This window comes from Vulpes vulpes, chromosome 15 (genome assembly GCF_048418805.1).
Source record: "Vulpes vulpes isolate BD-2025 chromosome 15, VulVul3, whole genome shotgun sequence".
Lineage (NCBI taxonomy): Eukaryota > Metazoa > Chordata > Mammalia > Carnivora > Canidae > Vulpes > Vulpes vulpes.
The window spans coordinates 78,646,373-78,672,109 of NC_132794.1; the positions used below are offsets into that span (position 1 = coordinate 78,646,373).

The following is a 25,737-nucleotide window of genomic DNA, read 5'->3' on the forward strand; positions in this document are numbered from 1 at the left end:
AACGCGAAACTGGATCCAATTTCTGATCAGTGTCATTTCTCAGGCTTGCTCAGAGAAGACAAAATCCATTAAACTACCCCCCCTGTTCCCCTATGAGAGGCACTGAGCTCCCCATAGCAGCAAGATGGGAGCTCTTGAGGGTAAAGACTCATTTTATGTGGATCAGTGACTGGCTTATTGTAGGTGCTTAATAAATATTCAATCATAACAATCTTAATTACTGGATTACATCATGTCTGTCTTAGGGTGGGATATAAATAAATAATGCCATAATAATAATGAGGCTCTAACGGAGGGCTGCTCAGTTTGAGCTCCTACTACTTCGCAGGCGGTTTTAATAAATTTGGGTGGATTTCATATTTCATAAAGACATATCTGCTCACAGCAGGTAAATGCTTCTGGAGATAAGCCTTATATAGTATTAATGCCTGCAGAACACGTCCTGGTTTATGTCCTGTTCAAGGTTTAATTCAACGCAACATAGCTCCCAGTTCTCCAAGCGATTGATGGTATCCAGTGGTGAGGAGGGTGGCGGGGCTGGGCATTCAGGGCTCTGGCCCCACTGCTGGCTTTAGGGAAGACGTTGAGACAGGCCAGCTTTATCGTGATGAGCTATCCGTCTCCAACACTCTCTAGACCACCCCCTGCTTAGAAAGCAATTGAAAACATCAAAGTCTTCTCCTGACAGGTTATGTAAATGAATGAAGTTATCTAAGGGCTAGCCGGAGGGCGCATGCCCCGCCCCTCCAAGGGGCAGCCCTAGCCCCTCCTCCCATGCATGGATGCCATCCAGTGGTGCCTAATCTTCCATTAAAAAGAGCCAAACAGGCCGCTGCCACCACAAAATCTCCTGGTCTTTAAATGCTGCTAACCAATCCAAATTATTTTAAAGCAAAACCCTCCTGCAGCCTTCTGGGCCACACCTGGCCATGGGCTGCTTTATGAGAATCTGGGGTTTGAAGCTGAGAGCCAGGGATGTGTAAGCCATGGTATGTGCTGGTCCCTCCATGAAGGCCAGGAAAGAGCCCAAATCCCCTTCCTAATTGTTGGGCACCTGAGGTATGCACTAGCTTTGTTGTCTGCTGGACACACCATGTGACTCCCATGAAATCCCCAATACCCTGCCCTCTCTGCTGGAAAGTGTGACAAGGTTGTTGAGCCTTCCTCAGAGGACTGCACTGAGAACCAATGTTTCATAAAGTGATGGGGAGCCCTCTGTAGACCAGACGGCACCATCTGTGCCAAGAGAACAGTGACTCATGGATGCCCAGGACATTGTGTGAAACCTCCCTGAAGTCCAGCCTCTGGAAACTTCTGGAAGCAGAGCTAGTCTTGGGGTATGTGGAGATCTGAATGTCCCAGTAAGGGAAATGGTGACCTGCAAAGCTACTCATCCAAGAGTGCAGACTGGTTCTGTCCTCACCTTGCAGGTTGCTTGAGCCAGCCCCTGTCCCACTGTGCGTGTCCGCTAACTACTCTGTGCCCTAAAACAGGACAGGAGAATGCAAATGAACCTCCCCCGGTGGAGCTGAGGTGCCTGGAGTAGGTCTTGGCATCCTCTATTCCCCAACAGGAAACTAAATTAAAGGTACATGAGCTGGGCGGCCCATCTGTGATTGGGAGCACCTTCCACTTCCCTCCTGGGACCCTCTGCAGCAGAGGCAATGCCTTAGGGACTTTGGGATATGCAAGGATCTGAGAAGCAGTATTTGCCCTAGACACGGTCATCACATCACAGCACTGGCCACAGGGGCGTGACCTCCCCAGCCCTTGGGAGAAAGTAGACAGCTACGGACTTTCTAGAGAAACTCCTGCCCTGGGGTATTTTTAGTACCACCATCCCATATAGCCATTCCAGGGGTGTTAACATCATGGGTGAAATTAGCCACTCACCTTTGCCAGGGGAAGGTGGCTCCAGCAGGGCGAGCAGGTGGGGGAGCTGAAAGTGCCCCACTAAAACTCTGCACTCAGGTTTCCTCAAGCTGGTCCAACTATGATCTCTTATCAAAAGTAGGAACAGGTTTTCTTCACCCTGCTACAAATCATCTCAATGAAAAATGCATTATCATTTTTTTAAAAAAGGAAAAAACACACACATTCTGTTTATAAAACAATATCTGTTCGTTTTAGGTATCCTTTTACCTCATGCTTAGTGATATGTTACTAGAGAACGTCTCTTGATGTGACTACAGTTTTATAGGGTTTTTTTCTTTCCATGAATATGCACATTTTTGCTTGATTACTTAATCAACCACCATGAATATTTTCTTCTATTTTAAGTTTTTAATTTTTAAGCATAGCCTTACCCAACCAAACTCTAAAATTGGACATTAATTGTTTCTGGTGTTTTGTATAGCAGCCAGCATTTGTAGAGATGCTGGCCTTCTTGAAGCCACTTAATATCAAATAACCCTAAGTGAGGTTACCAGACAGACTGGAGTCTACGGGTTGGGCCAGGCAGCCCCAGGTGCCATCTCCTTTGCCACATGGCCTGAGGGACAGTCTCAGATCTCACCCTGGATCCCGCGGAGCCACCTGACCACAGTGTTCTCAGACTCCCTGCTGTGTCTCTCTCCTTCCCCAGAGCTCCCATCTCCCCCTCAGCTCACTCTGGCCCTCTTTCTCTCCTCCCTGCCCTAGGGAATTTTTTTAAATTATAGAACTTTTCAAATGTATACAAAAGTTCAGAAGATAGTAAAGCAAATGCCCAAGGCCAAAAAATCATGGTTCATGTACTCTAACCCATGTCCCCATACTGCATGACTTAGAAGTAAGTCCTAGACATAATGTCATTCCATTCATAAATGAGTGTAGGTCTTGCTAGATAATAAAGCTTCTTTCTTTAACATAGTATTACCACGGCTAAAAATATGAGCCATGATCCCTGAACATTATCAAATACCCAGGCAGCACTCAGATTTTTCAAGTTGTCTTATGTTTACTATGTTTGTTGGAGTCAGGATCCAAAAAGAGTGTATATGTGGCATTTCACTACTGTGTCTCTTTAGGGAAGCCTGGATGGCTCAGTGGTTGAGCACCTGCCTTTGGTTCAGGGTGTGATCCTGGGGTACCAGGATCGAGTCCCGCATGGGGCTTCTTGCATGGAGACTGCTTCTCCCTCTGCCTGTGTCTCTGCCTCTCTCTCTCTCTCTCTCTCTCCCTCCCTCCCTCTGTGTGTGTGTGTGTCTCATGAATAAATAAATAATATCTTTAAAAAAAATAGTGTGTCTCTTCAGTGTCTTTTAATCAAGTGATCCCACCTACCTCAATTTCAATGGTTTGTGCGCAAAAGAAATTGACCACTTGTCCTGAAGAGTTTTCCATACCCTGATTTTGCTCCTTGCTTCCTCACAGGGTCATTTAGAGATTTTCTTGGTCCCTGTTATTCCTTTAATCTGGTTGTTAACTCCAGGGTTAGGAACTTGTTATGATTCAGGCTTGATTTTTTTTGGCAAGAATACTTCATGGGCAATATGTATTTTCATAGGGGCCCCATGGTGGTTGTCATCTTAACCCACTGTTTTGTCGGGGGGTTTGAAACTGATAATATTCCAATTCTATCCTTCCTTCTTTATTAGAGAGACTGTTCTTCATCCATCATCCATAGCTCCTTGAACTATTCTATATGGTTCCTTCGGGGAAGTCAGGCAAGGTACTCAACACTATTCCACTTTTCAAAAGAAAGAAGCTGCTCCATATATCTGCCCAGGGGGCCATGGAGGGTGGCTTGAGTTGTTATTTTTTTCAGTATTGTTATGAACTCATGGGCTCAAGCAAATTCAACGTGTTTCAGTCCATATGGTGTTTTCTTACACTGTTCTACTTTTGCTGGTGGGAACCTCTTCACGTTGGCACCTTGTTTTTTTGGTATCCTCTCAAGGGGTTTTCTTAGCCTGCCTGCCTTGCAATGTGACAAGGGGTTCCAGACTCTTTCTTATACATTTTCTGCTCAGGGAACTTTTGTTCTTTTTAATGAGAAATCATGTTTAGAGACAAATATCTTTATCCGAAGGAGATTCATTGCTATTATGTTAGTTATGCCTTTTTATTAAGCAATGCTTTTCTTTTTTAAAAGAAAGTACATTTTGATTTTACGCTTGATTTTTTTATGTTTGATTTTATATACTCTCTTTACTCTATATTGATATTCAATATAAATATAGCAGTACTGGGTTTTACTTACCATTTTGACTTTATATCTGCATCTGTTTTCTCTAACACTAAAAAACAAAAACAAAAACCTTTGCTTTATAATGTCATTAACATACTTACTAATTTGTTTTATCTCTTTCCATCTATATTTCTGAGAACAGTTCAAAATTTTACTTAACAGTTAATTTTGTATTAGGCTATGTCCTGATTATGGGTGTTAAGTCAAATTAATGTATTTCCAAATAATTCTAAATTATTCCCCTCTGTGAAATTAGGCCACCTACACACTAAATTCATTTGTTTCATTTTACTCTAATTTTTAGGGATTGCCTTTTTTTAAAGTTTTGGTTTAATCTAGCTTTATAATCTGGCAAGTACCTACATGGCTCCACATCAAATCCACCAAACACGGGACTCAGAGAAGCTCAGCTCCTATTCCCATTGCCGCACACACCTGTGCTTTCCCTTCCCTACAGGTAACCATTTATGGGTTTTTATTTATTCTATCGTTTTTCTATAATATAAGCAAAAATATATAAATACTCACAGATTTATATCTTCTTCTTTTTAAGTAAATGGCAGCATAGGGTCCTGAGAGTCTCCCTCTAGCCTTGGGAGCAATGGAGAAATGCTCCTCATTGCTTTCTACAGCTGTGCAGTGCTCTACCCTGTGGTGGAGCCCCACTCATGGTCCTCCATTCATCACCTTCTCACCGAGCTCCCAGGTTTCTCCATCACTGCAAACTGGCTGTCACTCTCCTACCCAACTGAGATCCAGCTCAGGTGCTCAGAATTCCATCACAAGAGAGCCTTCCTCAGCATGTCGCACTGTGAGTAGCTACCTGGGTCAACCATTTGCATCCTCTTGTTTACCATTAGCAATAGTCACGTGAAGGAATTATCAAACTGAAGTTTGGAGAAGCCAAATCACATGCCGGAGATCACACAGCTCTTGTTGGTAGGTCTGGGAATGGAATCTGTACATCTCTAAGGTCAAAATCTACAATCTTAGCCACTCAGCTATACATACTCTCCTGGCCATGCCTCCCAAAGTTCTGTCAAGTTCTGCCAAGTATCATGAAGATTACAAGTGGAAATAGGTGGCTGGATATACCTGGCACCTATGACCCACATCCAAAGGCTTCCAGGAGGTGAGACCACAGAGAGGCAGCAGGACAAGTGGGAGCCTACTGATGCTCAGTGCCGAACTCCTGAATTCAAGCCCCAGCCTCATCTTCTCCTATTTATTTAACTCATGTCCTCAGACCTCTTACCTGTAAATTGACCTCAGAGATTCAGTGAGGATAAAGCTTCACCCTGAGTGGGAAGCCATTCTGGAACAGTAACTCCCGGAAAATCACCTGTCACAATAGTGGAGTTGGCTGTGCTTGCTTAGGAGCAGCTCTTTCTTCTCCAGGGGTAGTTCCTGGGCTAGCAGGGTGAGCCCCACCTAGGAACTTGTGAGACATACACACTCTGAGGGAGGGTCATAGCAACCTGTGTTCTCAGCAGCCCTCCAGCTGCTTTGAGAACAGCTGCCCTGAGATAAGGCCCACACTCTTAGTTGGTAATGGTGGGGTGAGATGTAAGGCGGTAAGGAGCCCCCTCACCTGCACTGCTTTCCCATTCATCCACTAGCACGTGTTAGGTGGGGACAAGAAGGCAGACAAAATTAAAATCCTCTTGGAGCTTGAATTCTAGAGAGAGCATAGACAAGGCATAAACCCATGACCGAAGAAGGAGATGGTCCCATTAGGGATTGGTGCCATGAAGGATATAAACAAGATGGAGGATGGACGGGAGCTGAGAGAGAGAGTCAAGAAAGGTCTCTCGAAGGAAGTGACACTTGAGCTGACACTTGAATGGGGAGAAAGAAGAAGCATTGTAAAGATCAGGGGCAGAGAGCTCCAAGCAGAGGATCAGCAGGTGCATTGGCCCTGAGGCAGGATGGAGCTGCATACATGAAAAGGAGCAAGAAGCCTGGAGCCCGGGTGAGAGAAGTGATTCTTATATCGGTCCATCTCTGAGGTCAAAACAATCATACTACTCCTGGCCCAGAGGTGAGTATGAAACAGTTAAACAGTGGCTTTCCTCCCCAGCTACTGCTGGGGGACAGAGCAGGCAATGCCTGGGAGTACAGAACAGCAAGAGAACACATTTTGGCTTTGCACCCCAGCCCTGCCTTTTTTTTTTTAAGATTTTAAAAATGTATTTATTCATGAGAGACACACACACACACAGAGAGAGAGAGAGAGAGAGAGAGAGACCAGCCCTGCCTTATGATCCTCTTCTTCCACAGCCAGGCTGCTCTGTGAGTTCCCTCCACCACCTCTCTGCACTGTAAGGAGAAACAATTCTTCCAGGAGGCCCTGCTTCTAAGGGCACTTTAGTGATTATATCCCCAAGAAAAAGATTCAGTCTGGGGATACAGAGTGACCTGGCTTTGAGACCAGCTCTGCCATCAATTACATAATTTGGGACGAGGGATTTTACCTCTCTGACTTTGTTCTGCAACTGGAAATGAAGATAGGAATGGTCTGCCCACCCCCCTGGGTGATTGTGAAAATTAAAATATCCACTGGATAGGAGACAGGTAACCCAGTATCCAGTGGGTGCTTGGAAAATAGTAACTATCTCCCCTTTTCTTCATCGGCAAAAAGTTTAATTTCTTAAGGTTCAATATTTTACAGATAATGAAAGAACCAAATAGAAACAATGATACTACTAATCTAGGAATACACAGTTCCTGCTTAACTTCCGAACTCAGAGTGGTTGGCAATGGACACGTTGGGACATTTTCACCATAACCACATCAGCTCTGATCCCAGGAACAGACTGGCCTCATGGAAGCAGTGGGTAATGAGGGTCAGGGTCACAGCCAGAAGAGCAGCCCAGCTCTGCCCACTAGAAATACATGGTATGAGCCACATGTGTTATTTTAAATTTGCCAGTAGCCACATTAAAAGAATAAAAAGAAATATGTGAAAACAATCTTAATAATATATTTTATTGGGATGCCTGGGTGGCTCAGCAGTTGAGCATTGGCCTTCGGCTCAGGGGGTGATCCCAGGGTCCCAGGATCCAGTCCCGCATTAGGCTCCCCTCAAGGAGCCTGCTTCTCCCTCTGCCTGTGTCTCTGCCTCTCTATGTCTCTCATGAATAAATAAATAAAATCTTTTTTAAAAAAAATAATAATATATTTTATTAAAGCCAATATCAACACAAGACCCAACACACTATTCTATACAGAACACGACTAGGGAGATCTTTCACATTCTGTTTTGTTTCAGGGGGGGACTTTTTTTTTTTTTTTTTGCACTATCTTGGAAATCCAGTGTGCATAGTTTTACCCCCTTCAGCATGTCCCAGTTAAGACTGGCCAGGTTTCAAGTGCCAATAAGCCACACATGCTTGGCGGTGGCCAAAGGGGACTCAGTGGCACAGTAGTCGACACCTAAGACCCATGAGCCAATCTGTCCTGCCCCTGATTCTGTATAGTCTCATAAGCTAAAAATGACTTTTACATATTTAAGTGGAAAAATCAAAACAAGAATATTCTGTGATATGTGAAAATGATATAAAATTCAAATCTGTGTGTCCATAAATAAAGTTTTATTGGAACCCAGCTACGCCCATTTGTTTACAGATCATCTCTGACCACTTTGCACAGCCAAGCTGAGCAGTTGTAACAAAGACCATCTGGCCCGCAAAGCTGACAACCTTTACCTTAGACTACTACAGAAAAAGTTTATGGACCCCATGTTAAAGAGTAGAGCACACCTCTTCACCCCGTACTCCTTCTGACTCCAGACTTTCAGATCCCTCCATATAGGAGAGAAGACTTATATAAACTCCACATGCACTGTGGCTGACCTCTCAGCTGGCCACCAGGATTTCATTGGTGTTTGATAGCATTTTCATAAACTGGATTTACTTCATTTCATAGCACAGGTTCTATTTCTTGCATTGAAATCATTCATTGGAAAGTCCTAAGCAAAGAATTCTTAAGCAGAACCCCCCAGCCCAGGTGACTCTCAATGGACTATGACACTACCATCCTGGCACCGGGCTAGTTAGGCTAGAAGAGCAACACCCCTGGGGAAGGGGTACCAGCAATCTGAGCCAGTGGTCTGTTTTCCAGCTGTGAGCTGCAAACAGGATGCCCCCCTCCCACCTCCATAAATCCAGCCTCCCTGAGCTAGGCACGCATTATCATGTAACATCCCTTCCCAAAGGAGCCAACTCACCGTTCCTGGTAAGAAAATCCATCTGAAGGGAGGGGTCTGATTGCTCCAAGCCCTCAGCAGGTGAGTAGCCCAGCAAGGCTTGAGCTCCAGAAGTATCTTCCTACAGTGACGTCTCATCCTGCCATCAGCCCTGAGGATATACTTTCACTGTGGTGACACTGAGGTACAGAATCCCCTCAGTTCCCATAACAAATCAGTAGCTAAAGAGGTGCCCTGGCAAGACTTTGCTCTCTTGCCAGAGACAGGCAAGGAAACCAGGTGGATGGAAGACAGCCATGCTCCCTGGATGTCGGGGGTAGGGGGGCACAACAGAGGTAGACACACCACACCGGACAGGCAGACAGAGGGACTCTCATCTGCATCCTCAGTTCACTGAATGACATCCAGGACCACTGCAAGCCTCAGTCTGCTCAGAAGTGGAGGTGTGAACAGACATCAACACTGGGATATCATGAGGATTCAGTGAAAGAACACACAGGCAGTGCCTGCACATAACGCACACTCGGGAAATTACTGGTTTCCTTATCGTGTCTTTGCTCAGCTCCCTGACAGGTAGCAGTTTGTGGGCTAGAACAACATGGCGCCAGGCCCTAAGAGAAAGAGCGTACAGCGTCTAGGTTAATTTAGGTCAAGGCTCAGGATAGTGCAGGGCCTCGAGTACAGGTTTTGTAAGTGCTAGCTGGCATTTTTATTGTGTTGTTATTATTAGGCCCAGGAAACGCTCCACCCTCCTGAAGAACTTTTTGCAAAAAAAAGTTCCTAAAGAAGGCTGAGCGCTAGTGAAGAGCGGGCTGGGGCCTCCTGATGAGCAGGCCGCTGTAACCACAACCGTGGAAGAGGTGGGGAAAATGCCTCCCGCCATTCGCAGGGACATGTGCTTCAAACACCCTGCCCTGGAAATTCTGCACGGCTCTCGCTACCAACTTTTGAACATTCCTGAATAACACAGATGCAAAGCAGAGCTGATTTGCTGCAGAATTAGGTTAGTAAGCACCATGTACGTCCAGGCCAGAGCAAGGCCATTTTCACACTTGCTTTCAGGCAGGAGGGCCCTTCCCACAATGTTCCCGGGGTTCTGCTGCGAGCTGGGGCCAGGGACATCACTGCCAGGTCGGGATGCCGTAGCCCGCCGCCTGAGGACAGCTTTATTTATGCTCCTGCAGAATATACATGCAGGTCTTGTTTTTCTGGATGACTAGGGAGCCAGCTCACATAGCGTCCATGGTTCTACATTTAGAATCGTGTCTTCATTCACATTCTTTCCACGCAGCTCACGGCTCCTGGACTGGGAGAGAGTGGTCACTTTGCCTGGGCCTGGGCCCTGGAAGCCTGCCAGCTCCTCTCGAGCTCCCACTCTCAAGCTGGGGCTGAGGTCTCTGGCGGTGCTCCGTGCTGGGGTAATCCACACCGGTTGTGCCCACCGAGACGGAACCAGATGCAGAGTCCATGGCATGGGGTAGGTAGGGCACATTCTGGGATATGTCAGGTTCTACAGCGGTCAGCTGTGGTCAGGCGAACCAGAGAGGGCCCCTGGCCAAGCTCTGAGGGCTCCTGCTTCCAGGAGCGGGTCAACTGTGTTTTATTGTTCTCTCCCGACCCCTCCTGCTGACGCTGACAGAGCTGCCAGCCAGGGTCCTGCCCCCTGAAAGTCCCCTGGGTCACCCTACTGCTTTTCTTTCCTCAAACAGCCCCTTCAAGCAAACACCGCCAGCTCCTGCTGCACTTCAAAGCTCACGGCTTCTAGGACCCAAACCAGACATGTGGTCAGGCTCTCTACCTGTGAAGAATTAAAAGTAAGCTGGGGAAGGAATGTGCTAAGGAGCGGGAGGAAAGCAAGTTAGGAAGACCAGGGCCCTGCTAAATGGTTTCACACTCCAAAGCAAACTCCCCCATAAAATGGGGTTTAATGATGGAGCCTTCCCTAAAATCTGGAACAAAATGATTTGGGTCATACACGGATAACATGTGAACGGGCTATGAATTTGTTTCAATGCGTAATAGAGGGAAAAAATGAACCAGGACATCAAGCCTATGTTTTTGCAGGGATTGCTATTTACTGCAAAGCTCTATTTTTTAAAAAGTCAATCTACATTCTTCTTACAAAAACATAGTAAGTGATGGTATGGGTGGGTGAAGGTGTGGCAAAAATCATTTAAAAAAACCAAATGACTAGCATTTGAGAAGCTTTGCAATATGCGAGTATATCTGTGTACATGAATTCATTTGATCCTCAACCCAGCAGAGCTGAGGCAGTCTGTCCATCCTAAAGATGAATAAACTGAGGCCCAGAGAGGTTATGCGATTTGGCTGGTGTCAGATAGCTAGGAAATCTAAGAGTTCAGGGTTCCGAGTCTTTGGTGTTGTGTTGTGTTGTGTTGTTTTAACAGTGGCTCACATCTCAGGTTGATTCCTTTCATTGGCCAGGTTGGCTAGTGTTGGTTTTGATAAGCAAAGGAAGTGAGTGGTGGGATGGGGTAAAATCGGGGGGTTCAGTTTGAGCCTCCCTCAAACTGTCTCTGAGTCCTGATCAGTGAGTAGGTGTCCCTGGAGTCAGGTCCTAAGTGCTCAGGGGCAAAAAGCAAGTTTCAAGGCTCCAGGGAAGAAAAGGGGCCGGATAATCCTGCTGGCTGGGGTCTGGCCCCTCCATCTGCAGGGAACAAGGAACTGTTCTTTCTGAGCTGGTTCAAACTGAAGTGCATGGACCCGGGTCCCTGTGACCCTCGCTACCAGCTGATTCAAGGCTGGAGGTGGTGCCAAGCCCTGAGTTAGGGCTGGGACACAGGTTGCTGGCCATGAGGAGCCCACAAGGCCAGGGAGTGGAGGAGGAGCAGTTCACAAATAGATACAGAGATACAGTGCAGTGCAGACTTTCAGGGGCTTTGAGTACCTCATACAGCAGGGCCCCTGGCAGGGACCAGCACCCCTGCTTTTCCAGGCTACCAGGCAGGGGAACATGAGAAAGGGCTCTTGGAAACAAAGACAAAAACTCTTGCCTTAAATCCTGGCAGTGAGTGGACTGTCACAGGGCCGATTTGGGGAGGGGGGTGGGGGGCTCCCAGGGATTGGAACAGCGTGGGCAAAGGCAGAGGCAGGAAGATGTCTGGGGGTCTGCAGGCAGTATGGAGAGCAGGTGAGCCCCAGCCAAGACGGAGAGTGGCCGCCGGAAGCTGAGAGGGGCTCTCTGGGCTGGACAAGACCTGTCCCCTAGGACGTGGGGCTCGTGGGGCTCGCACACAGCGGGGTCTGCTGCAGCCGGGCTCGCCAAGTGGGCACTTACCTTGCCTCTTCCCCGATTATTCCCCATCTTTCTGAAACTGTCCCCCTGACATCCCAGCCTGGCCTTCCCCCAGCCTGTGGCTCGGCCTGTTATTTTGCTGCAAGGGCCCAGCGAGCGCAGTTCCTTCCTCGAGGAATGCGGCCGGTCCTCCGCGGGGATGATGAAACCGGCTATTTCTGCCCGGGACGTCAGCAGGGCCCCGGCCGCCCCGCTCCGGGCGCACCGGGCCTTTTAGCGTCTCCCGGACAAAGGTCGGCGGCCTTCGCGCCTCGGCCGTCGTATGTGCCTCTAAGTGCTGGAACCGCTTTGGGAAGCCACTCGGGGTGGAAGCGGGGCTCACGCGTAGGGCCCAGCTCAGCCGCAAGCCCTCGCTCACTCCCCAAGTTATCTATTACCCGCGGCCCGTCTGGATGTAAAAATAGCTGCTGAGGCTGTTTGTTTAATCTGACTGTTACTCGACACCACGCGGGTGCTGCGGCCCGACTGTTTGCCTCTTCCCCGCCGGGAGCGCGGCACTTGGCGGCTCGGGCCGGCGCCTGCTCGGGGACGCTTCGTGACCTTGCCGCGTCCGGACCACCTCGCGGCCCCGGTGTTCCCAGGTGCGCGGGTCCGAGGGCCGAGCGGCGCGGGTGCGGGGTCGGCCGAGGGGAGGCCGCCGGTCCGTCCCGCCCGCGCCCTTCCCGGGAGGCGGAGGAGCCGCAGCCGGACGCGCGCGGAGGTAGGCGGCGGCCGCCGGGGGGGCGTGGGGCGCGGGTCCTCGGGGCGCGGGTCCTGGGGCGCGGGTCCTCGGGGCGCGGGTCCTGGGGCGCGGGTCCTCGGGGCGCGGGTCCTGGGGCGCGGGTCCGGGGGCGCGGGTCCTGGGGCGCGGGTCCGGGGGCGCGGGTCCTAGGGCGCGGGTCCTCGGGGCGCGGGTCCTGGGGCGCGGGTCCGGGGGCGCGGGTCCTGGGGCGCGGGTCCTCGGGGCGCGGGTCCTGGGGCGCGGGTCCTGGGGCGCGGGTCCTGGGGCGCGGGTCCTCGGGGCGCGGGTCCTGGGGCGCGGGTCCTGGGGCGCGGGTCCGGGGGCGCGGGTCCTGGGGCGCGGGTCCTCGGGGCGCGGGTCCTGGGGCGCGGGTCCGGGGGCGCGGGTCCTGGGGCGCGGGTCCTGGGGCGCGGGTCCTCGGGGCGCGGGTCCTGGGGCTCGGGTCCGGGGGCGCGGGTCCTCGGGGCGCGGGTCCTGGGGCGCGGGTCCGGGGGCGCGGGTCCTGGGGCGCGGGTCCTGGGGCGCGGGTCCGGGGGCGCGGGTCCTGGGGCTCGGGTCCGGGGGCGCGGGTCCTGGGGCGCGGGTCCGGGGGCGCGGGTCCTCGGGCTGGGCCGGGCCGCGTGGGGCGCAGAGGGGCCGGCCGCCCGGGGCCCCGGCGCAGACGTGGGGGCCTCCGTCTCGCGCGTGTCGGGCTCCTCGCTCCCACACGCGGCCCGCGGACGTGCCGAGGTCTCACGGCGCCGGACGGGGGCAAGCCCACGGCCACGGGCTGACCCTGAGACTCCGGGTCGAGGCCAGGACCGAGGGGACAGCGGGTGGTGGGGCGCTCGGGCGCGAGCTCCGACAGTACCGGGCCTCGACCGGATTCACACTGGGCCAAACCTAAAATCGTATCTTTCCTTTCTCATGGAGAGGAACTGAGCCCTCGAGAACAATACTGAATAGGTGTGGGAAACTAGAGAGCCTTAAAAAATTACGATTTAGGACTTGGAAACTCTCCCATGAACGTCGGTCATGGAGGGGGCGATGCGTATGGGGAAGGGGGCGGCAAGGTCAATATGGGAAATCTCTGTACCTTTCACCAAATTGTTCAGTTTCACTGCAAACCTGAAACTCTCTAGAAAATAAAAGCTCTTTTTAAAAACTAAATTATAGACCACTTCTTTCAACGCATCTAGCCCAATTATAACAAACTGTATTTGAGGTAATATTTTCTAAAACCCGTAGTATAGGAATCCTAGAGAGTAGGTTAAACAAATGGTTTTGTTATATGAGGTCCAACTTGCCAGCATTTGAGTTCCCTCTGCAAGGGCGGCTGGTAAACCACAGCTGCGGGCTGGGCACCTGGTTTTGTAAATAAAGTTTTATTGGCACACAGCCACATGTGTTCATTTGCATTTTGCCCATGGCTACAAAGGCTGAGGCCATTCGGCCAGCTAAAAGGGAAACATTTACTATGAGGCCCTTTACAGAAAAAGTGTGCTGACCCCTGCTGTACAGGAACACTCCTTGAGATGGGTCATCTGGTACCCACACAAAAAAGGCAGAGAAATTTCCAGCTGTTAAAACAGCTAGACCCTTCAGTACCAGTGACCGGCTCAGGAACCCCAGTCTGGGCTGGTTCTTCCAGTCTGGCTGGTACAGGAAATGTTCCGTTTGCCCCTGGGATGTTAGTTTTGCTGTGGAGTGTGGCCTGGGCTGAGCAGAGCAGATTGTGCTTATCGGGATGGTTTATAAATAGACATCTCTGGGTGACCCAAGTCCAGCATGTTTCTGTCCCTGGGTCTTTGAGAGGAGAACAATTGTACCCGCTATTTGGTGGCCATAGGCTGGTTGGGATGGGAGCAACTGTGACTACTAGGAGGAAAGAAAGGAAAGGGGTTGATGAGACGCTGGGTCCTGGAAACAGGGGCTTGGATCTCCTGGAAACCTGGGGAGACAGGTGTGTGTGGAGGAGACTGGGAACGCTACAGAGGGCCGTCAGTCCTCAGAGGATGAATGCATTCACCAGTATGCAGGCAAGTGTCTTGGCCTCTCCTCCTCTTCTTTGCTCCTGACCCTAAGAAGCCCTAGATAGAGACCCTTACAGAAAGGGGAAGCCCCATGTCTAGAAATAGCCCTGTCCTCCAGCCTATGCCAGAAATCTCAGTAACCAACACCTGCCAGCCACCAGAGACAGGGCTAGGCCATCTTCTTCATTGTCTCTTGGGATTTCGCTCCGTCCGCCAACGGTTACTGGAGAGATGCAAAGGGCTTTAAGAGAAGGTGGCCCTCGTGGAGACATCAGAGCTGACGTTTCCCAATGAGCTACAGAGGATCTTGGTTTTATTTCCATTTGAGGGTTTAAACCACCTTTCACCAAATCCAGCCAACCTGTAACCCTACAAACTCAATTGTATGTTTCATTTAGTTACTTGAGAACACTGCTTGTCAAAATACCTCTTAGTTTCTGCTTGGTTCCCAGGGGTTGCAAGAGACAAATTGGTGAGGACAGACGGGGTTGGGGGGAACAAGGGATCTGTCAAGGCACATGGATCAAGTCCCAAAAATGGAGAGCATGGAGCACTGCTGAGCTGTGTGTCACCCCCAGCGTAAGTCATCGGTATCCTTATGGAACATCCCCTGGAGGGGTGCGTGTGGGAGCAATACATGTCTTTGATTTAAGGTGGAGGCAGAGCAGGTTCTCAGCTGACCTCGGTTCTCAAGTGGAAGCCTGCAGACCACTTGGCGCAAAGTGCATTCCCTTCTAAGCCTGTGTCTGTCAGCCTTGGAGAGCTTGACCACGGAGTCAGAGTATTCGGGAATCTGACAGCAGCAAGAGGATCTGAGGAGACCATCAAGCAATGATAGCTTTCTCCCCAGGACTTGACAGACAGACCTCCCTTTCCTGGTAGGAGAGGGCAAGGGACCCTTCTGGGCCAGAGCATGTGAAAGTGGGGAGCTTCCCTGTCCTCCATTCTCTACATGGCAGGCCCTCAAAGGTCTGGCCCAGAGAGGAGGAGCACAGCACAGGTGTCTGAGGCCTAGAAGGGCTTCCAAATCCCACTGAGACACCTGTACATGGTGGCAACAGCAGCCCAGGGGCTCTGTCGCCTGGATGCTGTTTCCTGCCTCAGTTGGTCCCTTCGGTCCCTGAGGAGCCCCTTCCAAGGGTGGGGCTTGAGTTTCCGAGTGACTGCAAGGCTGAGCTAACAAGAATTTTATTTCAGCCATGTCTTCACCTGGAGCCTCAGGAAGGCCCGGGGCAGAGGAAACCTTGAGATCAAGTTGAACGACGCACTCCCTGCTGACTGCCAGTGCGGAGGCCGGGTCATGCTGGAGTGGCCCCTTGGTCTGCCCTCTCCTGGGGCAGTCTGGCCACATGCAGCACCAGGTCCCCTCACTTGCCTGTTGGCTCCTCTCTGAGGCAGGTCAAGCCTAATGGCTGCAGAGGCCCCAGAGTCAGGATTCAAACCCACTGAACTAAACCCACCGGCTCAGAGCCACTTCTCTCCCTTTTTCCCCATCGTTTCCATCAGGGCTGGCCCTGGCTGCCTTATTCTCATGTGCAGAGCGCTTGCATCGATTGTCTGAGGTTTACTGCCGGGGTCGTCCAGCGTGGTAGGTCTTAGGATCCCCTTTGCAAAGGCAGGCACTGCAGTTCAGAGAGGTTTAGTAACTTGCCCCGGGAGGCACAGCTAATGAGATGCTAAGATGCAAACCCAGGACCAGAGTCCAAAACCCACTCCTCTTCTGCATCCAAAAGAGTCTCTACGAGGAGGCCAGTCCACTTACCAAAGGGTCAAAACTGTCCTCCAAAAAGCCATGCATACTCAGACAGGCTGCTTCCCTTAGAGCCTCAGAGGTTCCCTGATGCTCCCAAGAGGCCTGCTGGAGGTGCTCTGCAGGGGCTTTGGGGCAGGGCATATCTGGACCAGCTCCACCCTTCTTAGCCAGCCCCTGGGCCTCAATTTTCCTCCTCTGTCAAATGGGAATGCCAACCAATCAGAATCCATCTCAAGGGCTCCTTTATGCATTAACTGAGCAAACATGTGAAAAGTACCAGGCACATAATAAACAGGATAGCTGGTTTCTCACTGCCCTATTTGTCAGTTTCTTTCCTCTCCTGCTTAGACTCCAACTTGGATCTTTTCCTTCCAGAGGTCACTCAAGAGAAACCCCACTGCTAATTCATGTTCCTTGCTTAGCTATAAGGTAGCTGGCACCATGGAGGACTGACCCATCCTCACAGTGACTGCTGGACATTCACACATCATTGTTACCTTCCCTCGTATACCAGATAGCATTGTGGACCTATGCACCTTCCCCACATACGGTGGAAGACTCTAGAGGGGAAGCGAGGTTCCCACCCACACAGCAACCTGGGCAGTATCTGGGCGACTCAGTGCACATCAACATCAGTCCCCTGCTCTGCCCCCCAACCCCTCCCAAGGGAGAGAAAGGAGATTAAAACTAATTAATTTTAGGTAATTTAAATTTACCTAACTTTAACTTAAATCTCAAGGGCAAGGATAGGAGTCTAAATTTTAACTGGAGTAGAAGGTTTCCCCCAATTGCTTCTGGTGACTGCCTAGGAACTCCAGACTCACTGTTTATGGGGAACGCCCTACAAGCACCAGTGCTGTGAAAGGTCAGCCAAGATCCAGTCTGAGAATGAGGGAGCTGAGTGGTTTGCTAAGGCAGAGAAACCAGGTGGAGAGGACACACATGGCGGCGGATCCCAGAGCAGGGAAGCCCGATTGGCATGCTGGTCAGTCACCACCTTGCTTAGAGCCCCCTTTTACATTGGCAAAAGGCAATGGCATCCTAGTGACCTTCGCGCTTCTGCCCTAAGTTGGGCATGATGCATGGTGGCAAAGATAGCAACATTTACAGATAGTTACCAGGGCCCGGCCACCTTGCACAATGCATTAGGTCCTCACAATGACCCCATGAGGTAAGTACTTCTGTTAGTCTCACTTTACAGATGAGGAAACCGAAGCACAAATAGGGTGTGTAATTTGCAGAGGGTCACTCACAGCTAGTATAACCAGGAGCCGTGCCCAAAGGGATCTGGCATTGGTCCATGCCCTTCCCACTATGCTATACTTCCCCCTCTCTGGGGATTGGAAATGATGCCAGCTGGCATTTAGTGAGCACCTACCATGTGCTTTGCACATGTATACTGATTTAATGCACTCAGCAATCTTGTTGGTGGGTGTTAGCAATACCGTGGTCGATACGGGATTCCTTCCCTGCACTGTCAGCTTCAAAAACCCAAGGTCACTGGACTGGTGGAAGCTTCCATTCATTGAGTCCTCATGCTCTGTAAGTCTCCTCTGGGCTCTTGATATTTTTTCTTTTACCCCCACCCTTCACAACTACCCAGTGAGGTGGGAACTGTTGCAGATGAAGCATCGGAAGCTCAGAGAGGGGAGATAACTTGTTGAGATCACCCAGTGCTAGGAAAGGGGAGCCCTGGTCTGATTCTAGATCTTGTGCTCTTCCCACCACCCTCTGCTTTGTGCCCAGGCAGGACCAGGTGGATGCTCATGCACACACTGGCAGCCAAAGGTCTCCTGCAGCTGCCTTCACACAAGCCCCGCCCCATGACACCTCTTTCCTTCCAACTTCTGGACCCACAGCTTGCATTCACCTCTGCTGCTCTCTCCTCCTAGGTGATTGTCCCTTTAAGAGGACAGCATCTCTGATCCACCTCTGTACTCCACACAGGCCCAGCTTGCCCAGAGTTGGGCCTTGAGTGAGGCAGACACAGCCCAAACCACAGTGGTTGATGACCATGGGGCCCAAGTGGCCCAAGAGCCCATGGCTTATCAGTACAACCTCCCAAAAAAAGGGATGCAGCCTCCAACCTAGGGCAGTGGTGTTCCAAGTGCGGTCCCAGAACTGGCAGCACCAGCATCTCCTGTGCCCCACCCAGACCTCCTGAGTGGGCATCTCTGTGGTAGGGCCCAGCACTCTGACAAGCCCTCTGGGGCCTTCTGAGAAGGACCACTGCCTTGGGGAAAGAGGGGACATTGTTCCCAAACATAGTTCAATCTTTGGGAACATTGTTCCCTGCATTGTTCCCAAACATAGTAGGAGATGCTCCGAGAAGCTGATCTTTTCCCATCAACTTAAGCTGTAATCTTAAATAACTTTGCCTGTTGGAAGAGCATTGTTCAGTGTTAATTTTTAGAAGGATAACCTGGATGTCCACATCTGATTCTTTTCCAAGCTTCCCCTGAGGAATTCCACAAAGAAAGCAGGATGATTGTCTCTCCTTCCCTGGAAGAGCTGGGCTCTCTGCTGCCACTCCCCTTGGAGAAAGGACAGCTGTCATCTACCAAACAGACGTCTCCCATCTACTTCCAACTTCCAGCAGGAAGTGGGAAGGCCAGTGACAGCTGGGCTCTGACAAGTGTGTGTGTGTGTGTGTGTGTGTACACATGCACACCCACATGGGGCTTAGAAATTCCTGGGTTTAGGACTTCCTTGACTCTCCATCCCAGAAAGTCATGCCCTCCTGGCTGTGCAAGGACAAGGAAGATGGCACCCTGCAGTATGCTCCCTGAAGGACAGCCAGATACGACAGATGCCATTTCTAGCTTTGCCAAAACCAATGCTCCCTGATGGGAAGAAGAGGAGAGCCACTGAAGGTAGAAGAGAAGGTACTAAGTGAGAAGTTGTTGTCCCTACCCACCCCATGTGGACACCATGGCAGATGGAGACACCCTCAGCAACTCAAGGCGTCCCTCTGCCTTGGCTGCCTAGGAAGGGCAGAGCCATGTAGCACCTGAGTCTGACTCCCCACACGGGCACTCTCTGGCTATGTGACCTTGAGCAAGTTCCTCAACCTCTCTGACCTTCAATTTTCCTGCCTCAAATTCCTTTGGCACCAGCCCTACCTAACTTGCCTCTGGTTGTGACTCCTGAGCAAGACCTTGTAGCAGGTAGTAGGAGCTGGATAAATGGGATGGACACCCAGAATTATCCAGCAGAGTGCTGGTACTCAGCAGGGCCTCTTCTAGCTCTGCTTCTGCCCCTTTGCTGCCCAGCCCCATGGTATCAGTTTACAGATGGGGAAATTGGGCACATGGTGAAAGCTGTAGCACCCCTGACCCTGTGGTCTGGATGCCCTGCCCAGAATCTCCCCTCATCACCCAAACCTGGGACACTCCAGGGCTGCTCTTAGGGGGTTCTCTTCCCCAAATTTCTTGGCTATCCTTCCAGGGGCTGGAGAGAGGATGGGTGCTGAGAGACCTCCACTCTCAACAAAGCCAAGTGTCTCTTCCCCTGGGACACCCTGAAGGGGCTTCCTCTTTGGACAAGGCTCTCCAAGATGGAGTTCAGGCCATTGGCTACAACCCTTTCTCCCTGCAAGACTGTTTCATGAGTCATAGAGATGTCGTGAGTCCTGGGCTGCTGGGACTACCCATAAGCCCCAGCCTACAAAAAGGAGGTGGAGGCTCAGAAACACAAAGAGATTTGCCCCAAGTCTGTCTGACTACAAAGCTCATAACCAGAGAGACCCACTTTCCAATGAGACACAGGGTAGGCTTTCATGGCCTCTGCACCCCTTATGCAGAATCTCAGGTGTGACGGGGTGTGAGCAATAGGACAGCCTGTGACCAAGGGTCTTAAGATGCGCTCCAAAGAAAACCAGGAATGGAGGCTACAGGGAGCCAGGGGTGGGGTAGTACTGAGCAAAGGTTCTCAGCCTGCAGGAGGCATTTCAGGAGCTCCTGGAGGAACCCTTTGAAATGCAGGTTGCAGGCACCCTCTCCCTCTCAGCAGTCCCAGGGAGTGGGACTCAAACTCACTCAAACCCCATGCCCTCAGGGAGTAAACTTCTCTGGACTCCAGGTTCCTCCTCTAAAGAACAAGGCTAATTTCCACCTCTCAAAGCTGTTGCAAATATTAATTGCATAGTAATAAACATGAATCAATAATATTAGAGTATATAAAGTGCTTGTCTTATGCCAGACATACTTAGTACATGGGGATTTCTCTTATTCATTCATTTGCTCCTTTGACAAAAGCACAGGCACTGAGCAGGGCCAGGAGACACAGCAAAGGCAAGGCCCAGCTTGTAAACCCACCACCCGAGGTGGTCTCCTCCCCTGCCCAACAAGAATCTGATCAGATCCTGCCAGTCACAGCGGCTATGCCTGGGGTCCCTATTTCTCCATCCATATGAAAACCCAGCATTGCTACAAACGGAGCAGTGGCAATGGAACCAAAGCAGGAATGCCTGGTGTTACTGGTCCAGAGAAGTTCATAAAAAACACTGTAGATCATAACTCATTATTAGGTCTGAAATCACCTACCTACCAAATTGCAAATAGGTTTTTTTTTTTAATGAAAAAATAGAATAGAACAGAAGATATCAGAGTAGTACAGATAAGTAGGGTGAATTTTGCTTCATGGACTTTCCTTGATGTCTAGTTGATCCTTAAACAATGGGGCGGCGGGGGGGTTAGGGGCACCAACACCCAGCCCACGCAGTAAAAAATCTGAGTATTTTGACTCGCCAACAATGTAACTACTGATAACACAAACAGTCAATGAACACATATTTTGTGTGTTATATGTATTATACGCTGCATTCTTACAATAAAGTAAGCTAGAGGAAAGAAAATATTTTTAAGAAAATCATAAGGAAGAGAAAGCCCACTTACAGTACTGTACTGCATTTACTGAGAAAGTCTGTGCATAAGTGGACCCACGCAGTTCAAAGCCATATTGTTCAAAGGTCAACTGTATGTCTCTGAGAAGTTTCCATGCCATTAATGTAAATATATTTCCTATTACATGTTGAGGGAAAAACAAGCAAGTCTGAAACATCTGCTCCTGAGAGATGTGTAGCAAAGGGCATGCACATAATTCCCTTGGTGCCTGTGACCAGAAGGTAAAACACAGATCTGTGGTGCCTGGGGATCCCTGGGCCTCCTTCTGGGGCAGGCATCCCCCCCGCCCAGGGAGAGAACCCAGGACCTAGTGAGTCAGGGGGCTCCAATCATCTCAGGGACTCAGGCAGTGGCTGCCACAGGGACCAGTTTCATGACCATTCCTTTCCCCATTCTCTCCAGCACGGGGAGCAGCCCTGAAGGGGTGGGCAGAGCCAGAGCCAAGGTGGGTCTTTACTATTCCTATTTTACTGGTATATGTAGAAGTAAAGTGACTTGCCCAAGACCACCTTGGCTTGGCACCAAGTCCCCCACTCTTTCTACTGCCTAAAAGTGCTTATTTGATTACCATCTCACTTCAGCTACTACCGTTTCCACAATTCAGGGCAAGCTGTTCTTGGGAAATATGAAGGGATGACCAGCTGGACTGACTGACTGACTGATGTTCCAGGGGTGGGTCTATGCTTTCTCTTTGATTCCATAACAGCAGTTCTCAACTGGGGTGATTTTGCCCCAGAGGACTTCAGCAAAGTCAATACTGCCAAGGTTGAGAACCCATTTTTTATACACAAGGTAGGTAGCGTTGGCTCCATTTTACAGATGAGAAAGCTGAGGCTCACAGACTTGCTGTAATTTGCCAAGACCATCCCCAGTGACTGTATCAGACCCCCAGGACCTGGCTCACATCCAAGTAGACCCACCATTTTGGTGGTCCCCATGTTTCTGAAAGAGCTGTGTGTCCCCCTTCCAGAGGCTGCTCAGCCCCAGGTCATGCAATCAGGGAATGGGAACAGAAGCCAGGATGCGCAGCTCACTGCATCTTGGAACTCAGCATTATCCACCTCTTTCATGTACCTCCCCTGGCCTCCAGGTCTTGCTTCTCCCCTCTCCTCCTGCAACTGGGCCACCCACTGGGTGTGCGATGCCAGGTGCTGTCACTCTCCTGTTGTGGTGAGCTTGGCGAGAGCAGGCCAGGCATTCCCTATGCCAGGCTCCCTGACCTCTACCTGCAGACATGGGTGATGCTCAGAGGCTCCTAAGGAAATGTCCCCTCCAGTCACAGCACACTGATAACCCAGGTGGGAAGGGGATGCAGGCTGGCCTAACTGTCTGTCGCGGGCAGCAAAATGCTCACAGTAGCTATGATTGCCTGCCCACAATGGGCTCTATGAGCCCAGCAAGTTCAGACATGCTGGTTCCTTCAGCCACATTCCTTTTGACCACTGGACCCCATGCAGCAGGGCTTTGAAGTTCCTTGTGCATGTGATGTGATTCAGGGAGGATCCAGACAATGCCAGGCCAGTGCCCAATCAGGGCTCCCCAGTGCCAACCACACTGTACTCCCAGGGCTGGAGGAAACTGGCCCTGTCCTCTCCCAGGGCACAGGGGTCTGGGGATCAGCCTGAGAGTCCTTGGCTTCCCCAGTCCAGTTCCTAGGTTGGGGCCATTCAACCAGGCCAGGATGCAGGTCAACACTCATCCCCTGCTCACAAGTTTCAGACCAGAGGAGCCAAAATGGCCAAAGCAGATGCACGATGACCCATGAGCAAATCAAAGCTGTGCTTTCCGTGCATGAGAGACACCATCCAGTGGAAGCCAATCAGAGGCCATCTGAGGTAAATGTGGCCCAGTACTCTCAGCGACTCACCACAGCTCCACAAGGTGAGGTCCAGGTCAGTCCCGGCAGGGCCACATCTCCAGCACCAGGACAGGTTTGGCACACGGTGATGCTCTGTGGGAGGTGGCCAAGGGAAGGAGTGCGTGTGTGACAGACCTTCAAGTTTGCCTTATGAGAGCCCATGTGTTCTTCCAGCAGAATGTAATGACCTTGAAATTTCTGATTTCCAAAAGTTAAAAGGATAGAGCAATCATCACACTAGGATAGCTGAGGAGGAATCATCATGGGGCCAGGAAGCAGGACCCTGGAGCCAAAAGCAGGCAACCCCAGCTCCAGCACTCGGCACGACACAGCAAGGAACCCAGGTGGTAGCCTCAGTTCTTGGCCCTGTAAGGTAGGGAGAGGCACTTACCCTGATGTGTTTTCACGAGGAATGGGTGAACACAGGCACACATAGTAGTGGGCCTGAGGCCTGCCACACTGTAGACACTCGACAGGCATCTGCTCCCCCTTCTGGAGGACCCCGACTGTAGAAGCCGATTTTGCCATCATTGTTCACCATTGTCTACAAAATGTAGACAAGGGCATTGTCTCTGAAACTGCAAGGTGAGAGGGCTATTGGCAATTGCACAGAGAGGTCAAGAGCTTGGCCCAAGATTGATCAGCAGGGCAGAGTTCCAGAGCAAGGCACCTCCCTGGTTTGGGGTAGGGTGGTGAAGGCTGCATGTGGGATGTCTGTGTATTCATGAGCTGGACCAGGACCCATCGGCACACAGACAGGGGACTGTCAAGATTCACTACACTCAGCTGTTCCTCAAGGCATACCCGCCTCAACATCTCAAAAAAAACCACCTAGATAGAAGACCAAGAGGCATCAATTCCAATTTGTTAGGGCTTTCTGGGTGTGGTAAAGCCAACCCCTGTCATCTCCACCAGCTTCCTGCTTCCCCTTACTGAGAAGTGAAAACACCATTCAATTAAGGTAATTAAATCCACCCAAAGAGCTCAGGCTCAGAAACCACACTACAGGCAAGTGGTCAAACCCAGCAGCAAAGCAAACCCCAATGGCTTCCGGTGCAAAGACAGGCAGGGACCAGAGGGGAGTGAAACAGCCTCCTTAGCAGGTCGAGAGCATCCTTGCCGGCTCTACAAGGCCCACCCGAACCTTCCTGCTGTCTGCCTTCCCCAGCAGGAGGGCCCTCTGCTTACCAGCTGAATCATCACCTCCATTCCCAGGGTTGTCACCGAAACGTGAGCTGAGGAGATCCATAAGAGGTGATTAGAAACAAAAACCCTCCTTTTCTTCATCCCTGCCCTGGATTCCCCACTGAACAGCAGCCCACAAGCCCACGAGCCCAAGACACACGTGTCTGCCCCTGACCCATGGACCAGAGGGTCAGGGCTGCCTCTCAGAGGAAGCGTGGGGTAACCAAGTTGCAAGCCTGAACTGAATCCCAGCCTGCGTTCTCTTCTCTACATGCTGTCTGCGCCTCTCTGTGTTTTTCCTTCTCCATCCGGAAAATGGTGACAATAAGGCCTGCTCGCCCCACTTCATAGGGACTGCAAGGTTCAAACAAGATAATGTCCACTGAATGTGTCCTGAACTGCAGGGTGATATGCAAACATGAGTCATCCCATACTGACTCATGGTGTTGGCCTCCTCTGATGGTGATTCACTTTGGGTCCCAAAAGCTGGTGAGGACCCCAGGTTGTGAGATAAAAAAACAGGATGTCCAGTGAAACTTAAATTTCAGATAAACAGTGGACACCTATTTTTTAGAAGTATGTGATGATTAACTTTAGGGAGAACTCTAATACAAAGCATATTCCACTATTAGACAAGACACACTCATACTAGGTTGGTTGTTTATCTGGAATTCAAATTTCACTGGATGTCCTGTATTTTTAATTTGCTCAATCTGGCAACCAAGCCAGGACAAACCACCAATGGCTCTCTCCCTTGCTATGTCCAACTCCAGAACCACAACAGGCCCGGATCCCAAGCCCAGCTCTGCCACTCATCAGCTGTGTGACATGGAATATTCGCTTCACGTCTCTGAAGGTCCACAGTCTCATGCCAGAAAGGAAGCTGATAGTGCACAGCCACGCAGGCAATTACGGGGCTGGGGTTGGGGCCTTGGAGCAGGGCTCTGGTTCTGTGGGCCCCTCACACTTCTTCAGCTTTGGATCTTGGATGAGTAGCTATAGGTGGAGCATCTGAAGAAGGGCCTGTAGAGGGTGACCAGAATGAGTCCCTCCTCCAGCCACCTCCTGTCCTCACTGTCTGGGACAGACCAGCAGAAACCGAGCTGCATGCTCTCTCAGGCCTGGGCCAGCCCCAGCCAGGAGCCCCGTGGGAGGAAAGGAGAACGTGGGGTGGCAGTGCTTTAAGCTGTCCTGCACCACACTGCATGCTCACCGCAAAGCTCTGTCTTCCAGACCTGGCATCCAGGAGGCCCACTCAGGATCAGCAGCTGGAAACCCTGGTATGACCACCATGCGCTAGCAATCCTGTCAGTCAAAGACAAACCAGGTCAGGGCTCTCTCTCCCAGGAGTTCAAAGCCTTGTTGGAAAGCTGGATTTACAGCAGATAAAGTGGAATACAGCAGTGCAAGTGGTTAAAAAACCCAACAGGGAAGAGGAGAGCTGAGGATAAGCAGTCAGCCATTGGTGGCCAGGAGACAGAAAGAGACACAGCAGGCAGGTAGCACTCCTAGGAGCCAAGCCAGGACCCACCTGGGCCTGTAGCTGCTTCCCCAGTGCATGCACCACAGGCCTGCAGGGAGGCAGTGTGAGGAGAGCTGGCACTTCGTGA

General features: G+C 50.8%; 1 protein-coding gene and 1 long non-coding RNA gene across 5 annotated transcripts in view; one reads left to right on the forward strand and one right to left on the reverse strand.

The window, feature by feature from the left end:
- Positions 1-11,812, reverse strand: part of LOC140595677 (uncharacterized) — a 27,996-nt gene extending 16,184 nt beyond the window's left edge. Inside the window, exons 1-3 of the long non-coding RNA XR_011997479.1 lie at positions 11,677-11,812; positions 4,184-4,220; positions 1,894-2,035 (exon numbers count right to left, since the gene is read on the reverse strand). This is a non-coding gene — a long non-coding RNA (uncharacterized lncRNA). The remainder of the gene's footprint in view (positions 1-1,893; positions 2,036-4,183; positions 4,221-11,676) is intronic.
- The window catches only part of C15H10orf71 (chromosome 15 C10orf71 homolog), a 29,166-nt gene continuing 13,458 nt past the window's right edge, over positions 10,030-25,737 (forward strand). The window contains exon 1 of one of the 4 annotated variants that reach the window (XM_072739285.1): positions 10,030-10,192. The gene's annotated coding sequence lies outside the window, so the exon portion shown is untranslated. Of the gene's footprint in view, positions 10,193-11,261; positions 12,395-25,737 lie in introns of those variants that run through there. The other 3 variants (XM_072739286.1, XM_025995522.2, XM_072739284.1) reach the window with 3 other exon arrangements.